The sequence below is a fragment of the Patagioenas fasciata genome, chromosome 6 (assembly GCF_037038585.1).
Source record: "Patagioenas fasciata isolate bPatFas1 chromosome 6, bPatFas1.hap1, whole genome shotgun sequence".
NCBI lineage: Eukaryota > Metazoa > Chordata > Aves > Columbiformes > Columbidae > Patagioenas > Patagioenas fasciata.
Genome location: NC_092525.1, coordinates 19,192,025 through 19,217,077, shown reverse-complemented (window position 1 = coordinate 19,217,077; position 25,053 = coordinate 19,192,025). Strand labels below are relative to the sequence as shown.

Here is a 25,053-nt window from a genome sequence, read left to right as displayed (position 1 = left end):
TGATCGGGGAAGGGGCCAGGGCTGCCTCTGCCCCCGCGGGGTCTCACCACAGCGATAAAAAATAGCGATAAAACATTGGTTTGGGGTCTGTCGAGTCCATGAGGGGATGAAAGCCCCAAGTGTTGTGTTTTTCTCCGGGGTGCGCGGTCGGTCCCCGGCTCCCTGCGAGGCAGGACACAAAGCCGGGGCTGCCGGCATCCCCCAGCCCCCTTCCAGGGGGGACAAGGGATGGGGGGGACACACGGGTGTCCTGGATTTTAGCACTTTGGGGAGTTTATTAGTGTTGACAGTGTGTGAACTCGACATCCTTTGTAATAATGCGGTTTTAAAATCTGCATTATTCATGCGCGTTTTTTGAATACGGGCCCACTGTGTAAGTTCAGGAGGAAAATTAATGAAATAAATGTCAGTATCCTTGAAGAGCGCGTGAGATTTCACATTGCAGGGTAACAGCTCTGGCTGCTTTAACCACCGAGGGAGGGAAAGGGTGGCGAGAGGGAGGTCTGCACTTAGATGTATATCCTCTCACTCGCCCTCAAGTGACGAAAACTAAGAAGATTAGTTAGAGCAAAGTGAGTCCAACCACACAGATCAGTAATATTTCATATTTTTGTTGATAATTGTACTTTTGTTCTCCCACTCCTTATTTACGGCACAAATAAATATAGGCTGGATGGGTCTGAATGAATTCATCATGGGAAACACCCTTCTACTCTTAGGTTAACGTTTAAAATTAAACCGTAGAGCAGATGGCTAAGGATGCACTGGTTGGATAAACCAGACAACTGCACCGGTAGGGTTGAAATGTAATTACACCCAGGAATATTATTTGCAAGAGTAACTGATAGTTATAAAAGTTGTATTTCTTCTGAAGCAAACAGCGAAGCCGAGGTACAATGGGACAAGTAATGCCAGAAGGGCTACATACCAGAAGGAAATCCATTTTTAAAGTGAAACTTGTGGATATTTCTCAGGAGGATTTGCCTTTAGTTCTGTAGCTGGAGGCTGCACCTTCCCTGGCAGGACTGGCCAGGGATGATGCTCCAGTGGAACTGGGAAGAAAAAATAGTAGGTATTGCAGGAGAAAATGCTTTGTAGCTAAAATGTATGTAAACAAATAAAAACATTAGGTGAAATGAACACTTTCTTATGATTGCTCCAGTTGTTTTAGAGAGTCCTTGCTGGAGGAGGGTGTCCATCCCTGGGATGGAGATCACCCAGCTTATGGTCTAAGTACGTGGCTCACTTGGTGCTTGGTGTTCACATTATCCTCCAAGTTTTTGAGGAGCCTTCTTTAGAATGTCTGCGCCTCCAAAGTCAAGCGTATTTGTGTGAGATGGCAGAAGACTTTCTTCCCAAGCAAAACAAGGGGGGGCAGGACCGAAAGAACTCATGTCTGCGCTGGCGTGAGGATGAGGAGCTGCTCTTCAGGTGGGTGCGGATGGCTGGAATGGTCTGCAGTGCGACACAGGTGTCAAATAAACCGGGGAAAAAAGGGGATTGGAACTGCAGTGGTGATTTTGCACAGGTCTACGCAGCATGTGCTGACTCACAAAGTCAAGTGTACGTAGAGTCCTTGCACCACTCCAGTGATTTTGAATTGCTTGACATTGTGGGAGCACTCCAAGCTCGGGCTCTTTGAAACTCAAGAGCCTCAGTGGTAGCTGGAGCAAAGCTTCATTTTAAAACCGAGGCAAACAGCATCCTCGACTCCTGGTTTCAAACACCAGGATGTGTTGTTACACATGCTCATGCACACAGTTAACGTCCAGGGTGGGGGGAGAGGAAGGAATCAGCGGCGGCAGGAGACCCCGGCAACCCTGAATGTGCTTTCCCACTGTCACTGAGAAGCAACAAAATAAGATTGTGGCCCATGAATGTCCCGCCGTTGAGAAAGGGGAGTTTAGAAATAGCCCCAAAGATAAAGGAGGGCATTTATCCCTACGATTGTTCGGCAGAAAAAAGCGATTTACATAGTCTGCTGATGGTCAATCGGGAACATGCTGCAAGGGGCCTGCTGGTTGTCTCGGACAGAGCTGACGGTTTTACTGGTTGAGTTTTGTTTCAACTTAATGAAGTAAGTACTTTGCCTGCACCCAGGCGCTGACGGGGAAGGTTTGTAAACTCCTTGCCTTTGTTGGTGTGACTGAAGTATTTTTTTCTTCCTTTTACCGAGCCATTTCTGTTTCTTCTTGAATTCGTTGCCATAGACAAAAGGGCCGTTTACTGTAAAATAAAAAAAAAAAAGGGAAAAAAAAAGGCTGTAAACCTGTTTTGCATCTTGAGTCCTGAAGAGCCTGTGTTTTCTGCAGGGGAAGAGGCAGGAGGCAGGGTTGGAGGGTGAGGGGGTGGGGAGCCAGAGATTTATGGCCCTTGGCAGGCGAGTTTGTGTGCTGAGCATCCTGACCGGGCGCTGCAGCGGTGGCCGGACCGGGGCTGGACCTGCACCCACGGAGAGCCCAGGGACAGTGGGGGCAAAGCTGGGAACACGGGCCATCCACGTCCACCCAGTTTCTGGCGACGGAGCCGACGGCCTGGACCTCCCGCTGTCAGTGAAATTACACCCGCCCCAGCTGATGCGGATGTTTAGTTTGAAACCATCACACGACCTGAGGTTTTTGAGGTTGGTTTTTATTCTTGATGTGGAAATGACTGTCACTATTTGATATCGGCACTTTGGAGCATGACAGGCTGGCCATGCTCAAAGAGAGGGGCACATCTGCACCCCCAATCCTGCCCAGCAATACGATAATAATGGAAGATATTTAAAAATGTATGTATCTTCCATCTTTCCCATATGGGCTCCTTAGGCAACATGACCTTATGTGGCCATTATCTGACCTCTCTTACACTTGGATTACTCGGTACAAAGCAAATTTATGGTTGTTTATTCTCTCCTCCTATCAGCTATTAGTGCCTAATCATATGGTCTATCGATCAAGTGATTAATCGCCTGCCTAAAGAGGCAGCAGGTCCCGGGGAATGCTGCACTGCACCAGCCTGAACTTCAACCTCTTATACAAACCGGCAGAGTAAAGGCATCAGTCACTGCCGCGGCTCGGGGAACGCCGGGAGGTAAAGCCCCTGGCTTTCTCCAACAGCCGACTTTGTATTTCCCTGCCTTAATGGATAAAACTCCGCCTAGCTGAGCGGGCATACAGTTGTAAATGGGATGATTTCCAATGCATCCTATAAATAATGATCAAAGAGGAAAATATGTGGGCCTTATTACAACAGTGCCCGCTAGTGCTGCTATAATTAAGGGTCTGTCAGCATTTCTATTATAAACCCTTATTTTCAAGGGTTTATAAGTCGGCCATAAAATTTTGCTCCGACTGAGACTTGGCATAAAACGTCCCAGCGTGTGACCAGTTTTTCTTGTTACCAAATTGTTAAAAAACTAGCGATCAGCCCCGTTTTAGTTATAACAACATCCATACACCTTTGTGTTTCAGAAGCACTTTTACTCCTTAAACAAGCAGCTTACTATTAAAACGAAATTAGCATTCGAAAATCAAAAGTGTGCACCGAGCCCCTCTTGCTCTTTATTTTAGCCGTGCTTAAAAAGGAACATGTTATTCCCTTGGGAGCGTTGTTGGGTTGATGGCACCCGCGCCAGTGGTGTTGCCATCGCATTCTACAGCCAGTGTGGGTTGATTTTAGCCCGCAGTTATTCTGTATAAATCTAGAGAAGCTGGACATCAGTGCCCAGTGTGCTGTGGTTTAGCGAGCATGCTGAACTGCCTTAAGTGGATTTATTCTTCTTTCTGTGATCCATGCACGTTAACTCCGGCTAATGAGAATTGCGGCTTTGTCAAAGGGGGGAATCTAGAGTTCAATTTGAGTGAAACTGGGGGAATTTCACTCTAAAAACGCTTATTAAATTTTAAAAACATAAGGTCACCGTACCTGTACCTTTCTGGTTTCAATGGGAGTATGCTCCATTTCCAGAAACATGTCCTTGATGTGTTAGCAAAGGACAGCAAGTTGGCTCAAAAAGATGCAGCCACTTAAAAACATTGATTCTCCCGGGACAACACGCCAAAATGCAAAAATAAATTAAACATAAGCAGATGCTGTGCCTCCTTTCCATTTTTGGCTAGCACATCCCATTACGGGACTACTAGTGGGACAACTGAGAATGACTGACATTTACTCAAACTTAAGGCCTTATTGGACTGCCCTGGCAGAAGTGATAAAAATTCAGGTTTATGCTGGTATTAGATCTGAATTTTTCACTGACTTGTTAAGGCATGCGTTGCATCAACATCGTTTTTTTATTCTGTGCTAGTTTCATACTATTTCTCTTTTTAAAAAGGACTCGATTGGGTTTATTAATGTGGGCTTGGATTTTCAAAGGAGCACCATGGAAATAGGGACCTGGTTCCTATTGAAAACCCCAACCTCAGAAAAATATCCAACAAACCCAGAGTTCCTACCCTGGCAGGGATCCCACAGCTAAGCTCTTTCCATTTCCAGAAAAATCATTGAGCTGAGGCTAAGAACGCTCATCTGGTGCCTGTCGAGCGTATTGTCTGAATATAAACACAACGATTCTGGAGCGGGGAAAGAGCCCACGACTTAAATGGATTTACACTGGCTAAGAACCTGGTCTCTGCACTCGACTCCTGACATTACTTGAAAGTAAACATTGAGCTGAACTATTTGGTGATTTAAATGGTGGTTTAAGATGCGTGCGGTTACCAGGCAGTTGATCCTATGGTAGGTCTCACAAGGTTTGATGTTTTCCTTGAGGTTCCAGGTACCCAAAGATTTCCCCGTGCATCTCAGCTGCCATAAAAAAAAAAAAGCAGTGGGGGGGGGGGGGGGGGTGCAGGGAAAAAAAAGAAAATGAAGTGAAGCTTGAGTTTCTGGCTCTTGAGAAAAGCCTGTAAATGTTCCTTGTCTGCGCTTTAATGGATCAGAAAGCAGAAGGCAAAGAGAAAAAAAAAAAAGGAGTTTGAAAATGCCATGATTTCTGAGATGTGACATATGCTTTTGCTCTGCTCCGGGTTGGCAGGAGGAGTTGCCTGGTGGCTGCGGCCCCGGCAGAAAGCAGGTGCGGAGCCCAAACGGGCTGCGCTGCCTCCGTTTCGCTGGAGTCGGATCCATGCAGTCGCTTCTCCATAGCCCTGCGCCTCGTCGTGCAGCAGATTGCCACAGGTTGTTTGCAAGAGATAAAATAAATACTTGTGTATGTGCCCTAAAATTATCATGTTGGTTAAGATGAGAGCCCTGAGGCTACCAAAGGGCTGATGCTGTTATCCTGCGTTGACAAGTTGTATGGACGGTTGCTTGTTGTAGAGCTGCAGGAGGGCCAAAAAAATCCCGGGACAGAAATAAACTCAGCTGCTGGGCAACCCAAACCGCTCACTTTTGTGCCTTGCAAGTCAAAAAGTGTGGGCGAGCTGTTTGTTTCCAGGATGACAGTGGTGGCCCGGGTGTTCCTCCAGCATGGGACAGTGTAAAGTTGGACGGGAATGTGAGTCCTTGAGGGATCCTGAACGGGCTGTGCTCTCATGGGGCTGTCCCTTCAGGTTTGGCTGATGTGGCAGCGTTTGTATCCCCAGCCCTGGAGTCACCTTTCAAGTCTGTCCCTAAGCTGGACGGACTCTGCAGTGATGGTTCTTTGAGCCTTTGGTCCCTTCCCTCCAGGTCTTCTGCAGCAGTGCAAAATTTTGGGCTCCTTTTGCATCCACTTAAGGTCACCAAGGGCCATTCCCTTCTGCAGGGGTGCAAAAGTTTGGGCTCCTCTACACCCGCTTAACGTCACCAAGGGCCATTCCTTTCTGCAGGGGTGCAATATTTTGGGCTCCTCTTACACTCAATGTCATCAAGGGCCATTTGTGCTCGAGGACAAACCAGAACGTCCCCTTAGCCCCTTCCTCCCATCCGAGAGTGTTACTTACTGAACTTGACATGAGGGAAGGCTCTTCTGTGCCGCACATTTTGTGGGCTGGCGGGTGGAGAAGAGCCAGCGTCGCCGGCCGTGTGGGTTTGTGCAAACGGAGCGCCCAGGGCAGTGGCTCAGCGGGTGCAAATTGCTCTTGCAAAGTCATCAGGGGAGTTTGGGGGATTTATACCAGACTGGGAATTCCACCCCCCTTGCTCCCTGAGTCCTAGAAATGCTCTTCTCACTGTGCAGAAAGTCTCCCCAGAGAGCTAAAGACTGTACAAATATTGAATCTGGCCCCTTAAATATGTTAATTTTAAAAGTTCAGCAAAATCTGGAGGCCGGGGGCAGGCGGGGGGGTCTGTGTTCCTTATCGAGGTGAGGGATGGTGGGTTCACAGCAATTTCTTCGTCGCAGTTAGGCTGGGTACCGTTGGAAGCAGAATTTGTCAGTTCTGAAGTGCACAGATTAGAAAAGAATGTGGAATTTGGAAACGTGGCAGCTTGTAGCACTGTATGGTTTAAATTAAACCTTTTTTTGGAAAGCAGAATCGCTGTAGGCCACATTTAGGGGGAAAGCAACAGCAGAGAGGGCTGGCTGTGGTTTTTGCTTTGCTGTGTAACCGGTCCACTTTCTCTTGTTTTAACACAGATTTCTTTTTTTTTTTAAAAAAAAAAAAAGAGAGAGAGGAAAAAATAGACGCCTTTGGACTCCTTCCGCCCAACCACACAGCTCCTCTGCTGACCACAAAGAGGAAGCTTGGGGTAGCAGCCGTAGGATTAATACCCACTGTCTCTTAACCCAACAGGGTGTGAAAACATTTTATAAAGTGTTTTTTGTTTTGGTTTTTTTCCCCTTTTCAGATTGATAGCGTGGCTGGGATTTAGACATCTTGAAACAAGCACATGGTTGCCTTGCATTGTGTTCCTTGGAGGGAGCGGGGGGGGTTTCTATATCACCCCGGCCAGATCTGTTGTTTCAAATCTGTTTACACCCATCTCCGGAGCTTTCGCCTCGCAAATCCCCAACAACTTTGTTCGTCTCGCTGAAATGACAGGAAATATAAAAATGTGTCTGCTGTGAGGGCTGTGCAGTGTAGATCTCGATCAGTTGGAATATAATTGTTCTTAATGAAATGGAGACGACTAGCTCTTAACTGAACAGCCTTTTCTTCTTTAGAAATAATAAGATTAAGATTATGGATTCTATTAATCATTTGATCAGCTTTATTCATTCATCTTATTTCCTTTACATGCAAAAAAGCCCTACTCTCTACATGCCTTTATCTTTTAAGATGATGACATTTACATATTTCCCGGTGCTGTAATGTCCCGGGTGTAATATACAGATTGCTCCGCTCCGATATTGTAAACTGACTATTTCCATGTGCTAAGTACTCTCGGTGATGAAGATCTTAATAACGTGATTAACTAAAATGTGTCTTTATGCTCTTCCTTGTGCCTCCCCATCCCCGTCACGGCCTCCTGGCCGTTTCTCTTACCACAAATGGCATCAGCTGCCGGGACGTGCCTGTGTTTGGTGACCCCGGTGACAAGGAGTTGTCACATCGCGCGGCGCAGAGACGTTTGTGTGCCACAGAGTCAAAGTGTAATTCCGATGACCCACGCATTAAGGGAATCTGCTTTCCTGGCATTATGTGGGAAAGATACTGAAAGCGTTGAGTTTGGAAACGTTGAGGGAATTATTAGAAGATAAATTTGTTCCTCTGCAGCGTAGCGACAGCATTGTTATTTCTTGCTTGGATGTGCTGTTGGGAAGGTTTTATTTTGTTGTCATTAGAGAAATCTCTCTGTTGCTATAACGCTTTCTATGTGTGAAGAAATACAGACATAATGTGTATCTAGTCCATTAAAACACTCTTTGGGAGCCTCCACCTGTGGCACAGCCTCTCGGTACTGCCAATATTTTGCTGAGTACTGTTGGTAATTCCTCTCCTTCTGCATTGCACAGATTAGTAGTTACAGTGAGTTTAAACAACAAAAACAAAAAACCAAAGTAGTGGCAAGTTCTCTATAACTTCTGTTAGCGGAACTGGAGAAGTTGCATTGCGTCTTGATCTTTTTCATCTTGGTAGAATTATACTGTAACTAATTGAATCCATTGATCACTGTCTTGTTTTTTTCCATCTTCTCAGAGGATTCATTTCATAGTGTTCCGTACATCAGTCAAGAAAATGGCTGCGGTGGAATTACCAGGGTTGATAATAAAGGTAATTTAGCCCAGTTGAAATTATTTTTAATGTATCTGAGCAGGTTAACGCATTCACACGTGCTGCCTTAAATCTAGTGATGAAATACCTGCATGGTCTAGACTGCAGGATCCCAGAATAATTCTTCTCGATGACCACAGAAAATAGGAGTAGTCGACCAAAGGACCTTTTGAAGCCTGATAGAGACCAAACAATAACCAGCGATGTTAATTTGATTAAAGCACTGGCCCCAAGCAGGATAAATAACCTCTGTTTTGTGCACTTCATGGGACAGGGAGTATTTTTGGATGAGATAGCAAGTGCTTAACAAGCAAGAATAGCAGTAAGTGTCAGGAGAAGCAGCGTGTGTAGCTGGTGGTTAGAAGTCTCCTGTGATTCGGGTTAGAAATAGGAGCCAAATCTGGCCTCAGCCAGGAGGGTTTTACCGTGGATGTCTGGTCGTGGCATTTAGCCCTGACTAAGTAACGGTTTGGGAAAGGATTCTCCTGCTAGATTAGGGTTGGTCTTGTCAGTAATACGCACGACAGGATGTCAGGAGATCTGAGCTGAGGTCTGCCACAGATTTCCAGGACGATTTAGGTCAAGTTATCTAATCTTGCCTGCTGACACAGTTTCACCCCGAGACAAGGTGATGGGAGAGTTTGTAAAACCTTTACTTAACAAAGAGGCATTTTGCCTCTCTCGTTCTCACCAAGCTCAAGGACTGAAAGCTGGAGCAGAAGCGTTTTCTGCTTGCAAAGCCACAGGCGGCCTCCTTGCTCCTGCCTGCGTCCCTAAATTTAGTCTCCCCCAGGGCCCGTGGGCATCGTGGCCACATGCAGCGCTGTGAGATGCCCAAGTCCCTGGATCAGCAGAGTTCAGCCCCAAAAGGAGGGAGCTCTGCTCGTAGTCCTGCCCTGGCAGCAGAGCCGCGGCTCCCGGAGCTGCAGGGCTGCCGACAAGCGCATGCCCTTTGCCGAGATCAGCACTTTTTTGGACAATGTATAGTATTTGCAAATGGGAACTGACAATGGAAGAAATACAGCAGAGTGAAGGGTTTAATATAAAATATTTATACAGTAAAGATCTTTCATCTTTTGTCAGTCACAGGGTAGGGGAGTGAGGAATGTATTGGGAGTACATTACCAAGAGTATGTTATAAATTAAAATCTCAAATTGAATAATACTGGCTGCTAATGTGTGCAGAGTTGGAAATGACTCACTTCTGAATCAATGTAATTTACTGTGCCAGCTGAAAGGTATTTACAAAAGAAGGTATCTTCTTGTTGTTTTTTTTACTTAGATTCTATTCAACACTTACTGATAGCCTATGCTGTCAACACCGACTAATTTGTCACGGAGAGAAAGTCGCAGCCGTTAGTACAGAGCTGTTTGAAAAGCACTTAGGAAACAGAAAGGTGGGCTTGGGGCCACAGGAGTGGTCAAACAGTTTATAGTCATTGTTTCCTCCCAAATTTAATACTGGTAATTAGTAATGCAACAATTTTGCAGAGATTAGTTACTGGGAGGGTGAAGGCTGGCTGTTTCCTTGTAGAACTATTGAGGGCTAAAATGACTGTTTCCATTGTGTCTCACATCCTTCAGCATATTTAAGGTTTTATTTGAGCACTGTAACCTTCGTGAAGTGTTTAGTCCCGTGTTATATCAGATAGTTTTTGTCAAATGGTGGGTCAAACATCCAGGCAGATGCAAGGTGACAGAGGAGAGATGAATAGAAGAAAGCAGGTTTGGAAGTCAGTCTAGATGCAGATTTCTGCCTTATTCCTCCTTTGGCCATTGATTAGCTACCTTGTCAAGAGAAGAAGGATGCTTTGGGAATTTCTGTTCTAGTCTGATTTGCAATCCTCTTTGGTTTTGCCACAGACTCTGTGATCCAGGCGAAAATTTTGTGCTTAGGTTCACCTCATCTAAGTTGATCTGTCTAAAAGCTGGGTGCTCCGTCTAAGGTGGTTGTCTGGGCTGGTCTTGTTGTTTGGTGAGATGGGAGAGGCACCCCCGAGGGCATTTCAGCCCAGCAAAATGCTTTCGCAACTGCCTGGTTCTCGCTGTTGACTCCAGAAAGAGCAGCGACGCTTCGCTTTGGGCCGTGCCCAGCCATTAGACAGCCACACGGAGGTGAGACAAATCTCGCCTTCAGTCTCTCTGCCCTTTAGTGTTTTATCAGTGCAATAGTTTCAGATAGAGGTGGTGAGAGTAAGTGGACTGAAAGCTGGGGGAATATCCAAAAGGAGAGGGTTGCTTGTAGCAGCTCTTACAAAGGCTGGTGGAACTTTCCTCTCCCATTGCTCATTGGAGATGTGTAAAGGTAACTGGAGACACTACCAAATTAGTTGCAACTGCAGAGATACAGGTATCTTCCGATGGATTCATGGACAGGCTTCTATACATAATAAAATATGCATTAAGGTTGTATTCTAGCAGTGCAGTAGGGAAATTGGAGTATTCTTATGCCATACTTTTGATAGGAATATTTCTGCTGGGTTGCATCACTGTCTGTAAATTTTATTGATTATAATTAAGTCAGTCTGCATTGTCTCTAAGAACCTACATGGGTTTAAAAATCAATACTCCTTATATTCATCAGGGGAACCAGTTCGAAAAGGGATTATAGTGGGAATGGGCAATGCATTTATAGCTCTGAGTTTGTGTTCACAAACCATTAAATGCTGGCCTTCTCGACAGTCCTCATTTAGGGGTCAGGAGTGGTTTTGTTTCCCCATCTTTTATCCCATGAACTACAATGACAATTCTCCCTCCGTGGTGACCTGCCCTGGCTTGCACCCGCTGGCTGGAGCTCTGCCGTCTCGGTGAGCTTCCAGGGACATGGGGACAGCCTGGGACAAGTAGGAACATGAGCAAATGTTCTAAAATCAGCAGTGAAAGTCCCCTCAAGTGGTCACTTCCATGGCAGCATCCTCTTATCTTAAAGGGGTTCGCCAGTTCTCTCACTTGCCTTGTTTTGCTACCCAGAAAATGCTTCATTTGCAGTTACTGGGAGCTCTAATGACCATACTCCCGGAGAGCCAGAACAAAGAGAAATTGCAGAGGGTATCTGGTATTATTGATTTATGGATGAAGATTAAGGCCAGATTGCCCTGTCCTTATTTCTTTAACAACCTGGTCCATAGATAGACTGCTAAGTCAATGGGTTCCTTATGTGTGTGCTATTTACTGAGGATAATGTTATCACAGTCTGGCACACTAAATATGTATAGCTCACCTTAGGGAGAAGATATGGAAGATCTTTGATGATATGAAGGGTGTGAACACTAAGGAGAGTGAAGTATAATTTAGGCTGGGACTTGGGAGCACAACTGAAAAACATACCATCAAAGAAAAGCAGTACATGTGGAGTACTCCCCAAGGGTAAAATTAAATGCCCCCCAGTTTGAATCATTTGAAAGCAGGAGAAAGGACTAAAACGGTCTTATTGAGCTTTTCTACATTTGTTTTTGTGCAGTGCTTTGATTCATATTTGGCCAATTGATCTACGTAACGCACAGCGTATCGCATCTGCGATGCTGTTTTAATGTTTCCATATTATGCCTTAGTACATCCTACTGTGGGCTTTACTGGATTTGGTTCAATTTATTGTATCAGTGCTTTCAGTGTTAATGACTCTCGAGCATGGTAATGAAGTGACACAAAACAAGGCACACGTGGAGCTCCTGAAACCTTGCGGGATCCCAGGGGAGCGAGGCTTGTGCATGGCTTCGAACTGCATTTGAGAAGCTGGTGGTTGGAACATGTAGCCACCCATCCACATCCCCAAAATAACCGTAGCAAAACCAGCATTTAAGTGACAGTGCGAAAAGACCACAAAGGAAAGACCAAGGGAAACTGGGATTAAGTGGGAGTCAGAGTGGTTTTGAGATTACACGGCAAACCAACTTTCACATCCTAGACACTGCTTTTCTACACCATCGGCATTTCGATTGCATCTTGATGCAGGGAAGCTTAAAAAGTAACTGCCTGAGCCTTGGTTTTTGTGCGGAGCCATCTGATACTGCTCACTGCTAATAAACGCACACATATGCGTGCATACATAAAATAAAAGGAGCTGGATATTGCTAAAGAGACTGAAAGAATCCCATGCAAAACAGTATTTTTTTTTTCTGGATTCCAGTCTGGGCAGCTGTGAAGATCTGGTCAGAGCTGGCTTTGGGCAGTGGCAAAACCCGGAGGCTGGGTTTTAAAAAGCACTCGAGGAGCTGTGAGAAACGTTCTTCAGCTGCAGTTCTCTGCTGCTGTCATTTAGACAGAAACCACTGCACCGAGCTGGGATGCCCTGGAAATTTCTCGGCAAGATCTGAAGGGACCCAAATAGCCCAACTTACCTTGGGACGCTGGCAATTGAAGGTCTGGTGGTATCTGCCGTGACAATATTTTCCAGTGTGTGCGCTCAGCTGTAATGATTCATTAGAAAAGAAGTTTAATTGTGGCCAGTAGTTGAGAATATTCTTTGTACTCTCTTATCAATGTTTTCAGTTTGCAGCAGGACTTGGCTTGTTTGTTAATGCGAAGTACCCCATTTGTTTGGAAAACAAGGTTTGACTTATCGCGTTGTTTGGCAGGAGAGAAGAAAGCAGAAATGCGACCCCCCCTAAAGCCTGAGAGCAAGTAAGAGGAAAAGTGAACTTGCAGGGAAAGTTGCTCAGTTGGTGGGAACTGGCAGAGCTGAAGGAGAAAAATGAGTGTCCAGATCTGGTCTGAATCAAAGACCATGTGCATGATGATGATGACGAGACCTCATCTGACCAGTAACTTGGGCTGATGCGACAGTTTTGCTCCTCAGAGATGTTTTAAAAACCAAAACTAGTATGCTTGGACATTTCAGCCTTGCTCAGTCTGAAAAATGAGGGACAAATCCTTTTTTCTCAAACCAGCAGCGTTAAAGTTCACCGGCTGCTGCGCAGCTTTGGTTTAGTTGTACTACTTGGTGTAGTACCAAGTAATACCAAAGAATTATTGAAAATACTGAATTGTTCATGTGGCTCTTGTATCTTTAAAATGCATGCAGCACTTGGAGTTTTTCAGAAATCTGCCACGATGCAGGGTGCCATTATTCCCATTTTACCGGTGAAGAAAAGGCAGTGATAGCTGGAATCTGCACCATGCGTGAAGCTGATGCTAGAACCCACATCTCCTTAATCACCAACAATTCACTTTTAAAATCTTCTCATTGACCTTAATAGGGCCAAAGTTTGATTCCGTGTGTTTATTCTTCATTCCAAGATCAAATATGCGTATTTTTAATCTGAATTTGAATATATGTTTCGTGGCTTATTCATGCTCGGAAGTACTTCTTGGCAGAGTCACCTAGATTGAGCAAAATGAGAAGCTTCTTTTAATGCAGAAATATTAAACAATGTGTGCTGGAGCACAGAAAGCTATTTGGACACAGGAAAGCATTATAAACATAGATTTGATTGTGATTGAACCAAAAATAGGGGTATTAAATTAAGGCCTGTTTAAGGCACTAAAAAAAAAAAATCTGCTATTTCCAAACTGCTAAGGATAAAATCAATCTGCAAAAGTATTTTAAGTTTGTAATAAAAATATCATTGTCAAAGTAAAGTGAAAATAATAAAGTATATTTAAAATTACTTGGAGGTCTTCTTGAAAATTTATGACCCCTTTCCAATTGGAGCTCATTTAGCTGAAAAAGCCATTTAAGAGCCTGGAAGTAGATACTCTTGTGCATTGCGAAACGAGCTACAGGGCAAATGCTCGCTTGTTTGTTAAGAAACACAGGTACCTTTGATTACACAGAACCTGTTGGTTTTTATTATTATAGGTCAGCTGTGGTAATTCAATATTTACATTTTCTTAGTGCAAAAATTGCTGTGGTCACGCTCATTGGCTTCACAGCGCGATGAACCGTTTCAGATCCGCAGGGTCTGTCCATCCCGCTGTCCTGTCCACGGAACATCGTTTCGAGAACGTCTTTGCTCGTGTCCATCTCCCAAACACCGAGCGAGGGGGCAGCAGCGATGGGTAGAATTGACCACCGGTTGGTTCAGGCCTCCAATTTGACTTTTTTAGCCAACAGGAACTGAAACTGATACCAGGACCTTGGGTCATCAATATTTTCCATTATCGTAACTGCTGCTTAGCAATGTCTGGTTGATAGAAGGCGAGTGTGTGATTGAGGCCACGTTCATCTCTTTGCAAGAGGAAGAATTATGGCATTCATAGATTGGAAGAGAGTGGGTGATAAATAAAACGGAGGCTATCCAGAAAGCCCCAGGGAGCTTCCTCTCTGCAGAAAGAATAAGAAATTTATAGATGTCTAGAAATTACAGTTGAGCTTTTTTTTTTTTTTTTTTTTTTTGTTAGCCTCTTTCAGTCATATGACTGGAGTTCAATTATCGGCACAATAAATATTGCTGTGAATCGGAGCCGTGTGTTGGCAGCAAATTTGTGCTTCTTAGAAAGGAAGGAACATTTAGAACTTATTAAAAATAATAGTTTGCCATCAAACTTCATCCTAAAGTCAGAAAGTGCCAGAGCCCAAAATAAGTGTGCTAAAGGGAAATGTGTTCTGGAGGAGTCACACGCGGGCAGGTTAATGCAAATATATATTTTTAAATCAGATTTTTAACATATGAACTGTTCAATCTAAAAAAACCACTGTGCATCTGTATTGTTTTCAAAACAAAGCAGAACAGTTACTAAGAAGCTCTTTTTGCTGCTTTCAGCAAGAGGCTGCTCAGTAGGAATATTACCTGCAAATCGATTTAACAGATCAATCGTTACGCTAGGAAATACCGCTGGTAATTGGCACGTCTGTCACCTGAGGTGGCTTGGGAAATGGGAGAGATTTTAGATTTTTTTCCACATCTTGACCCTTCTGGAGCCGTTGCTGGGCTCGGTTAGAGAATTCCCTGGAAGTTCTCGTTGCTCCTCCAGCAAAGCACCAACTGGCTGGGGCTGGGCGGGAGATGAAGCACAGTGATGAAATTTGAAGTTCCAAGAGAATTTGGAGCCCTGGAACATTTCGATTCATTTCTCAGCTGCTAAGGCTTGGCAAATGCTAGAAGTTCACGTCTTGATAGTCCATTGACTGACCCATATTGACTTGTTTTCAGCGCCGTTCCTGTTTGGCATTTAATTTCTTGATCTGTAAGCAGTTTCTCTTAATTTAAGAGAGACATGAGTGTTCTGGGCTCAAGGAGGTCTGACAAGAGGGAGCAGAAGTCATCCCGACTGTACACCTTTGGCCAAGGGGACTGTAATTCTTGGATCCAGCTAACACAGGCTATTTTAAGAGAACAACTTGGCCTCTTTACAGTAAACTTCTTCGGGGGAGAGTTCATTGCACCTCGCAGGCCTCAGCCAGGCCGGAGCAGCGTCTGACATTGCAACTCGATGCTTTTAATGCATTTCTCAGCTATACGTGTGCGCAGCGAGATACTAAATGCTTCCATAGCTTCACATTTCCAGGCAATTCAACAAAACACAATTTATTATTTGTTTTTAAATCAGGCCCCCATATGTATGTGTTTGATGACTATTTCAGTGATGCTGCAAGCATTGGGTGTTGCAGGACCAACGGGAGCAGCCACCAAAGTTACTGGCACCCATTGCAACAGGCCAGGCTGGGATTCTACAAATGACAGTTTAAAGACTTACGGTTGCCTAAAGAACAAGGCTGGAAAATTTGCAAAAATCTGTTTGCAATTACTGCTTTTTTTTTTTTTTTTTTTGCGTGTGTGTGTTCAGCTTTAATTCCTCTGGAGGAATTTCAGTGCAGTACCTGAGTTGTTCCTTTGTAATCCTGCATTCCTGTTGCTTTATTAAATACCTGGAGTTATAATCTCGTTTATGAAATCGTTATTATCTCTCCAGTTGCAAATTGCGGCATTACGTAGAGGAGTGATTATGGCACGAGGCACGGAAATATCGGATATGCAAATGGAGCAACTTAAGCGTGATGATGGTTCAGTCCCATAATGAGTGAAAAAAATCACTTTTCAGTTGAAGTATTCAGATTTATACCAACTTGCAAGCTGACCCCATGTTTTTAATATAAATGCTTCAACTGGCTGAAACAAAACAAACAGAAGAAAAGAAAACAAAAACAAACTGTCCCAGATAATATATTATAAAAATAGATTTCTTCCTATAAATAGAATACTTTTTTTGTGCTTCCAGAGCGGAAAACTGCATCTTTAAAAACCCCAGATCCAGTAGTCTGACCACTTTCATTATATATCGTGTAAAGGCAGAATTTTTAAGAAAAGAGCCATCAACTTTTGGTTTTGAGCGTGCAGCATTAAATAATGAGTGAAACCTAACATGTATACCTACTTTTCTGATTGAGATTACTTGAAAAAAATTAAAGATCAGGCTGTCAAAATCCATATTTAAAATGTCTGATCCTTTAGGGTGACTGAAGCTTGTTGCCCTGTCACGTTGTCACCCTGATCCCGGCCTGTCCTGCCAGCCCTGCACACATTCCCCTCTAATTCAACCCGCGCTCAACCGCATTTTGAGATGGTCTTTTTTTTTCTTTTTTATTCCCCCGCCTTGGTTTTAAGTGTAGTTTTAATGATGGGTTGCTTTGCCCTCTTTTATGTCTAAAAGGGGAATAGGGGAACATAAACACTAAACGAATCTTGTTTTCTCACTAGCATCTTTCCGCGGCGACCGCGTTAAACCTGTGGCTTGTGTTCCCCCGCATTAAGAGGATTGTTGACCAGCTTTCAGAGTTGAGGAGGTCACCTGAGGTCCTGCGACAGGGCATTTAGGTGCAGCGCTTGATCCTGTGTAATGTTAACCCAGGAAGCTGGGGAGAAATTGTGATGATCTTTCTCCTGATTTTTTTTTTCTTTTCTAATTAAGGGTGTAGAAGAAGCAGGCATTGCAACATAGCAAAATGTAATTACAGAGACGTTGCCTGGCATGTGTCCACTGAGCAATCGCACCTCCCCCTCCGGCTTTTGAAAATAAATATATTTGAGTTTCTTTTTGAGCAGTTTAAGCCTTTGAACAACTCCAGGGCTCGTGCACGTAAAACGGAGGATCCAGCAGGGACGATGTGCAGGGCTGACACGCCGGCTGGCCCGGGATTTTGGCGCGGTGCGGAGTTCCCTCCGTCACTCGCCGGTGCCAGGATCCAGAAATATCGGGCAGGTTGGGCCAAGAGGAAGTTGGAGCTGCCCTGCTGAGGGAAGGAGACGTCTGGAATTCCTATTCCACCATTCAGAGCCCTAAAAAGGGAGGGTTTGGGGTTGTTGGTTTTTTTTATTTTTTTGCTTTCTAATGGTGCTCTGTCCCACATTTTTGCTCCATGGCCCAAGGGAGAGCTGGGGCAGGGTGTTTGAGGGAAGCCGGTGGGGCCAGCAGATCCAGCTGATGCTGGATGCTGACATGGAAGCAGCTGCGACACTCGGTGCACTCACAGAACACCATAGCTGTTAATTCGATAAAATAGCTTTTCCAATTGAGATATCCATCGTGGGACAGCTGATCTTTTGTACCGAGCAGCCCTGTCGTGTCTTTAAAGCAGCAGCAGCAGCAGAAGTTCCTGGAGGGTTCCTGCACTTCAGTGCACACTTTGGCAGCTCCAGCCTAGGCCTGAGGGATACTTTCAAATTTCCCTGTAATTAATGAGCACCTCTGCACTTATGGTAAATTACAGTGTCTGATGTAGAACGTTGACCTACAGCTGCCCCATGCCAAGTAGCCTATTTAGACCTATTTATTTATAAATAGAGCCTGCAAAGTATAACGGGAAACTTCGCTGTTGATACATTTATTCCTAAATGCTTCCTCTTTCAGGTATTGAAGTTGAAATGGTTTTTCATAATCCTATACTTATGCTGATCCTTAGATTTATTATATATTTATTATGTGAAGATTCTCAAGCTACTTAACATTCCTATAAAGTCCAAGAAATTAGAGCTGGAAAGGACTTGTTTGATCTTGCCTTGTCAGTATAGAGCCTTACCTACAGAGCGCTGATTTTCTACTTTACTTCTAAATGTCCCAAAGTAATGAAAAAATGTCCACTTCTAAAAAATGTTGGACTGCCAGAAGTTTCATTGACTTTTGCTACTGCCATGCAACACCACAAGCTCTTGTATAATCATCCATTTGCTGTCACTGGTATGCTTATTTTGACATTACATTTCCTCATTTTTTTCTGTCTCTATAGTTACTTGGTTTTCTTCTCGTGTTTGACCACTTTTCTGAAACTACATTCATTTTGTGCTCAGGCTGCTCCCAAACTTCTAGCACCTTTCTTTGTTTCTCTTTTCTTCTGGAAGTACATCAAACATCTGTTTCGTGGCTATGCACGATTTTCATTCCCTTCCTATTTTTCTTTTAACAAAGATCTTAAATAAGATGGGGCTCTCTTTCAGACTATCTGCTTTCCCTGGGGTACTTCACTAAATGAGGTGATTGTTCATAATTTTAATACGTTACAGTAAGTTTTCGATCCATACAATAACTTTAGAACCAAGTCAAAATAATGCTGCTCATGCAGAATTTTATGAGAGTTTGTACTAAGGACTTTGCCAGAATCTAAATATACAACTTCTATTGTTCTATCAACACTGTAATTCTACTTGATGTACACCATAGATATATCTAGTTTGTCAAAAAATATCAGTGCTAAAACAGTAATGCTAATTGGTTCAGGCAGCTCAGTTGTCTCCCTGATGTGCTTTGATTTTGTTCTGTTAATTTTTTACTCTGTAAACATTAGTTTGGACTATTACTGCCAGGATTACTCTTCCCTTCTCTCTGGAAGATTTAGATCACATTTATATTTTTCCAGCATTCTGATCTCTCGCTATTTCTCCATGAATTTTTAGAAATAATTACTCATGTTTTGGAAGGCTTGTTAGATAATTCAGTAAGAGTTTTTGTACAATTGGGGATGGTGGGTTTTGGATAATAATTTTAAGCTTGATCAAAAGCCCATGGAAGCCAAGTCTTCTAAGGCTTAAACCACTGTATTAATTTAACGGAGATCTGACTCTCTTTCTTTGCCACTGATTTTTTGTCTCACCTTTCACATAGGGCAAGTCACCTTTAACTGGGGATCATAGGTTAAAATAATGTAAATCAGCACAGGTCCCTTGAAGCCCCTGGTGCCTTTTGAGGAATCAGCCCCTTCCCCCGTCTACGCTGTTGGGATAAGAGCTACTCGCCTCGCAGGAGTGTTTAAGGCTTAATTTTTTATAGCATATAAAGTGCTCCGAGGTGTTCGGATGAGGGATGTTGCGAAAATGCAAAGTAGTGTTATCGTTGATAAATTATTTAAAATATTGTGGTCCATTGAGAAAATACTAGTTTGTAGGCAGTGAAGTGGTTAATGCGATTGCATCTCTTACAGGTTTCACCAGATACACTCACTCACTTACAATGGATAATTGTTAGCTCTTGTTGTGCAGATGCTGTTGCAGATGGAGCCCTGTACCTGCATGCATAGCAAATGAATTAGACTGGCAATCCCCTTTATAAAGCATAAATATGTAATTTGTTCAGCTGTTGTAATTAAATATGTATGTGTGAAACAGCCACCATTCAGGTCATTAATGATGCGCCATGCCAAATTAGAGCTTACAGACAGTAATGTACATTGTTGTGCAATGAGGGAATTGCAAATAACATAGCTAAGCCTTTCCTAGTAAAGTGATGGATTCAGTGGCTTTAAAAGGAATATTTATATTTCCAGCATTTTGATTGCTTCAGTCTATATTTACATTGATGCCCAATGAAAAAGATACAATTGGATGGGATTTTTTCTGTATTTGTTTTATACTCTTTGAGTACGATAGAATACCCATTAGGTACGTGTCACACAACATTTATTGGGTGTAACATTTCATACCCGTTGGTAATATGCTGAATATGTTGCTATGATCATTCTTAAATATATAGTCAATTAAGAACTGGTAAGTACCTTTTCTTCTGCATAATGTAGACAAACACCGTATGAAAGCACTTGAACAATTTTAATGCTTTCAGTGTATCTGCTTTTTAATCTTTGGAGTTCAAAGATACGACTGGTAAAGGAATCCTTACTGTGGTAAGCAACCTATATATTTCCATAGAGATCCGCCTGATGGAATAATTGTTTTAATGAATTAGGCTTGCCAGTTTACTGTTGTGTGGGTTTTGGTTTTGGTGTCTGGTATTTTTTTCATGCATGATGACTTAAACATCAGGCCTGCTTTCTTCTGTCTACATTCTTTGTTTCTTTCTTTATATTTACCAGGAAAAAGATAGTTGTGCTTCAAAATAACCTTCTTGAATCTTCTCAAAATAGCAAAAAGTTAACAGGCAGCTGTTGTTGCACAGCAGCTAAGGAGCAGAATGAAAAATCAAAACTCACTACACCTTAAACACATCTTAAACGACCCTTCCTAAGTGCGTCTGTTTAAAATAGATGAAAGTTTAGCATACATTTTGTTTTGACGGTGGGTTCTGAGTACACAAGAGCTACTAATCGTCTTGACCTTTCGGACAAACAGGGCAGCAGAAGGAAGCATCTCAGAGTTAATTCTGTGCTGTTCACAGTGGCAACAGAACATTCCTCTGTGATCCTCTTTCACATGATTCGCCTGGGCCTCCTGGAAGCCCATCCTGATACTATTAGTGCCGGGCTTCTTAGGTCTAAAGGCGATGGACGAACGGACATCATCCACCGCTCGCCGGCTGGTGTCGGGTCGGACCGGGCAAGCAGAGTACTTAAGACTCATATTAAGAAAATGGAGTAGAAAATGGGATTAGTTGATAGATTATCTGGGGGGAGCTTGCAGTGAACTTGCAACTTTTTAAACCTAGACTAAGAGAGGAATAATGAGTACTGATTTTTTTGCCGATTTAGAGCTATAGCAAATTCCATAACTTGCTATATAACATCTACTTCAGTTTGTATACTCTGAGAAAATACTCAAATATTTAGGTGGCTTAAATTTGTTTATTAAAGGCTATGCCAGAATAATTATCTATATCTCTCTTTGCATTTTAGTTAAACTATACTATTAAGGCTTTCTTTTTCTTTCTCTCTCTCTCTCTTTCCTTCCCTCCTTAATTCCCCTTTCTTTCTTTCTTTGAGACATTTTCCCAAAATACAGTTTTTCACATTTGTTCACAGTAAAGTCGTGTTTAATTTACGGCATGAACAAGTCAGATGTGCAGGGTCTTGGCATTGTTCATTTACTGCATTTTAACACCACAATTATTGGTATATTGGGAAACTGGTTCAAGGATGACCGCAATAATAACAGCCATGATCACAACCAGGCCTCCTGTAGGGTTCCCCTAGATAGTTTTTTTTTCTTCTCTCTTTATCTTTCTGCAGTGATTTTATGAATATCTGAAGCTGCTGATTCATGAGTTGAATTACTTGTATTTTGCTACCCTTATTTGGTGAAGATTCTAAGTAATGTTTGGTTTGGAGGGTGGGAGAGGGGTGAGAAAATTTATTTTTGTATCCCTTAAACAGCGTTGCATCACCAAGCAGTGCTGTATATTTCAAAATCTATTAATTTTTGCTGCTGAAAGACATCCCGTATGTGGCCGCTCTTCTGTCGTCTCTTCCCAGCAGTTGGCTCTGCAGAGGAGAAACCATCTGCAAGCTTTTGTGTGCGAGTGCGCGGGTTCCAGCCTGAGATAACAGCCCAGCTTCCGAAATGGGGCAGAAAGTGCCCGAGCTAACTGGTGGCATTGGTGACATTTGAAGCACAAGTCCTGTGAGGAGCAGCTGAGGGACCTGGGGGTTCAGCCCGGAGAACAGGAGGCTGAGGGGAGACCTCGCTGTCTACAACCACTTGAAAGGAGGTTGTAGCATGGAGGGTGCTGGTCTCTTCTCCCAAGTAACAAGTGACAGGACAAGAGGAAATGGCCTCAAGTTGCACCAGGGGATGTTTAGATTGGATATTAGGAAAAAAATTATTCACGGAAAGGGCTGTCGGGCACTGGAACAGGCTGCCCAGGGCAGTGCTGGAGTCACCATCCCTGGAGGGGTTTAAAAGACGCAGAGATGAGGTTCTTAGGGAGGTGGGTTAGTGACTGTTGGGTTAATGGTTGGACTCTCTCTTGAGCATCTTCTCCAACCAAAGTGGTTCTATGATTCCATGATTCACTTAGCGAAGGGTTAATCTCTTGGGAGAGACATGTTTGCCCTCTGCCATCACAGACCCCACATGGCAGGCCCTCAGTGCAAGCGAGGGCGAGCGGGTCTGTTAAATACGTTACCGACAGGCACGTTAAATACATTAACCATTTCCCGGGAAGGGTGGCGGTTGGCCAGGTACTTGGAGATAAGCGCCCACGGGCCGGTTTGGTTCCCTTGCTGGCAGGCGCTGCGTTGGCCAGTGCTGCAGCAAACACTTTCCCTTGGATGTTGGTTTTCTGTTGTGTCTGGCAGCCACAGAGGGGCTGCTTGAACTTTAGCCAGAGGCAAATATTTATACACCAGAGCATGCAGTGTTCCACGGGCCGGGCTGCGAGCGCGAGGCTCCGTCGCTGCAGAGGAGCCGTCCCGCTTAACTGCGCCCAAGCGGGACCATCTTGGGGGTGGCGGTGGCTTTTGAGCTTTGGGGACCTGTGAAAACATTGGCTTTGTCCGCGCTTGGCGGAGGGGACATCCTGACGGGAGCCGTGCGTGCCCTTCAATTCCTGTTGGAAAGTTTACAGTTAATATTTTCCCTGGAACGCTGTCAAGCTTTTGACAGTGCCTGAGTGTATGCTGAGCTGTGAAATTGAGACGCGGAGCGAGTTGCGAGAAATCTGTTTCTACTCAAATCTGTAAAGGTTTATAAAAACTTCAGCGGAGGGGGAAGGAGGGGGGAAAAAGAGGGGAAAAAAAAAAAAAAGAGGGGGAACTAAAAAGAAGAAAAAAGAATCCGTGCGGCTGTGGCTGGGCTGGGCTCGCCTCGCCGGGCGCGCGGCAGGTCCGCCATTTTAAGGATGCAGCGAGGGGCGAAGCTCTCCGCTCCTTACATGGCGGCTGCCTCGGCGGCGGGGCCGGCCAATGGGGCGGGCGCTGCCAAGTCACGTGACGTGCCACGACGGCACTGACAGCCATTTCCTCGTTTCTGGAAAAAAAAAAATAATAAAGAAAAAGAAAAAAACCAACAACACACACACACACACAAAACTTTCGGTACCTCTGCGGAGCGCTTTACCTTGTTTTCGGTGCCAAATGTTCTCTGCCGCCTGTGTCTCGCAGACTGGCATTTGTCCATAAAGTTATTTTAGTAGGTAAAAAGTCTCGGAGCTCTTGAGCTCTGTGCGTTCTTTATGTAAAATGGATTTCCCTTGCTGGCCCGGGGCCAGGAGCGCGGAGCACGCGCTGGGCGAGGGGAACGCTTCTCTGCAGAGGAACTGGTGGACTGACACACTCTAATTTTTTGGCTCCTGACCAGACAAGCTAGATGGATGCCAAAATTCAACAAAATAACACATTATTGTGTAATAGGAACAGTGCTCAAAGTGAGCAAGAGCTCACAGGAACTGAATACCAGCACTTTTCTTCCTTTCTTTTTTCATCTTTTTTTTTTTCCTTTCTTTCCCCTTGTACAGCAGAAGCTTGGAACTGGCACTTTTAATATGCAGCTTCAATGGGACGAGGAATAAATATAACCGCAATGTAAAGAATGAGGAATAACGTACAACCGGGAAGATGAGGGAGGGAGGGAGCGAGACAGAGAGAGTTAAAATTACTTTTGTGAGACTTCCTTCAAACATGCTCCATAGTGCTCAGGGCTGGTTTAACCCTGTCTTCCCTGCAGCACATCCCCAACCTGCCTCGCACGCCCCACTTTCTCACGTTTAACTCCTCTCCCCTCGGAAAAGGAAACGAGCACGCGTTGAAGGCAGCACCCAGAGCTGGGGCCATCGGAGGGGTTGGAGTCAGTGCAAAAAAAGTCTTTCTAGAAAAAACCTTTCTCATGGTGTGTCTCTGAAAGGAGAACCTATGCGAAACATTGGTTTTCCTCTTAAAATAACCAGCGTTGCCCGGGTTTGCCGTTACTGATCTTACACTGTTTTAGCACCTCCTAGCACCAAACCAGATTTACAGTAATAAATGAATTAAGTTTCCCGGCATTCTGTAGCTTCGTCTGCAAAATGCAGGTGTCTCTGGGGCTGTGCGTGGCAATTCTGAGAAAGTAGAAAGGAACACAATAGGAAATGAAAACTAACACAACCTATGGAAACTGCGAGGGGTCCTTGGGTCACCAGCGTGTAATTACAAGAGTTGGAAGCTGGCCAGGATGAGTATGGCCATCGTGTGGGAGAAACACCATGTGCCCACGCGTATTGAGAACTTTCTGGTTTCTGTCCGGTCTTGTAACATCTCCTGGTGCTCCCAGTGGTGGATGTGCTTGCAAAGAATATGGGAAGTGATCTTCCTCGGCCCTGAGATTGCCTCTTCCAGAGCACAAAGTAATGGGCATCAACCTCTTCTACCCTCAGTTTTTCCTGTCCTCTACACTGCAGCTTGGTTTCCCCCCAAACAGATTGAAATCTATTGGGGCACAGGCCGATTACTGTGCTCTTAGTGCTCCCATTGGATTTATCCCTCTTATCAGCCCTGTATATTCCTAAGACAGATACCGCTGTGGTAGATAAACACCAAGATCTAAACCAGAGACCTTGCTAGGATTGCATCTTGAAACCTGTCTAAAGAGGGTAAACACAATTAAGAGCATGCACAGTTCTCGTGCCACGTCTAAAATTAGACCTGCCAAAGAGAAATAAAGGGCCTGTGTCTTCTTGTTACTTTATTAAAAAGCTTACCATAATTTATTTTTGAGGAATATAGGGTTAGGTTTTTCGTGTTGGTGATGGAAGTAGTCACAGAAGGTGTTGTTTGGGGCTGAATCCCGGTTGTGCTGTGCACCACTCCTTCCTATTGTCCATGAATTGCTTATGGGCAAGAATAAACCAAGGGAAAACTGAC

At 44.1% G+C, this 25,053-nt stretch overlaps 1 protein-coding gene and 1 long non-coding RNA gene across 20 annotated transcripts in view; one reads left to right on the top strand and one right to left on the bottom strand.

Annotated features, from left to right (window-relative positions):
* NFIA (nuclear factor I A) overlaps positions 1-25,053 on the top strand; it is a 349,358-nt gene that overhangs the window by 146,756 nt on the left and 177,549 nt on the right. The gene's annotated exons all lie outside the window — the stretch shown is intronic.
* On the bottom strand, positions 22,877-23,629 carry LOC139828274 (uncharacterized). Its single transcript, XR_011739711.1, has 2 exons — positions 23,276-23,629; positions 22,877-23,185 (listed from the first exon to the last, which is right to left on the bottom strand). It is a non-coding gene; the product is annotated as an uncharacterized lncRNA (long non-coding RNA).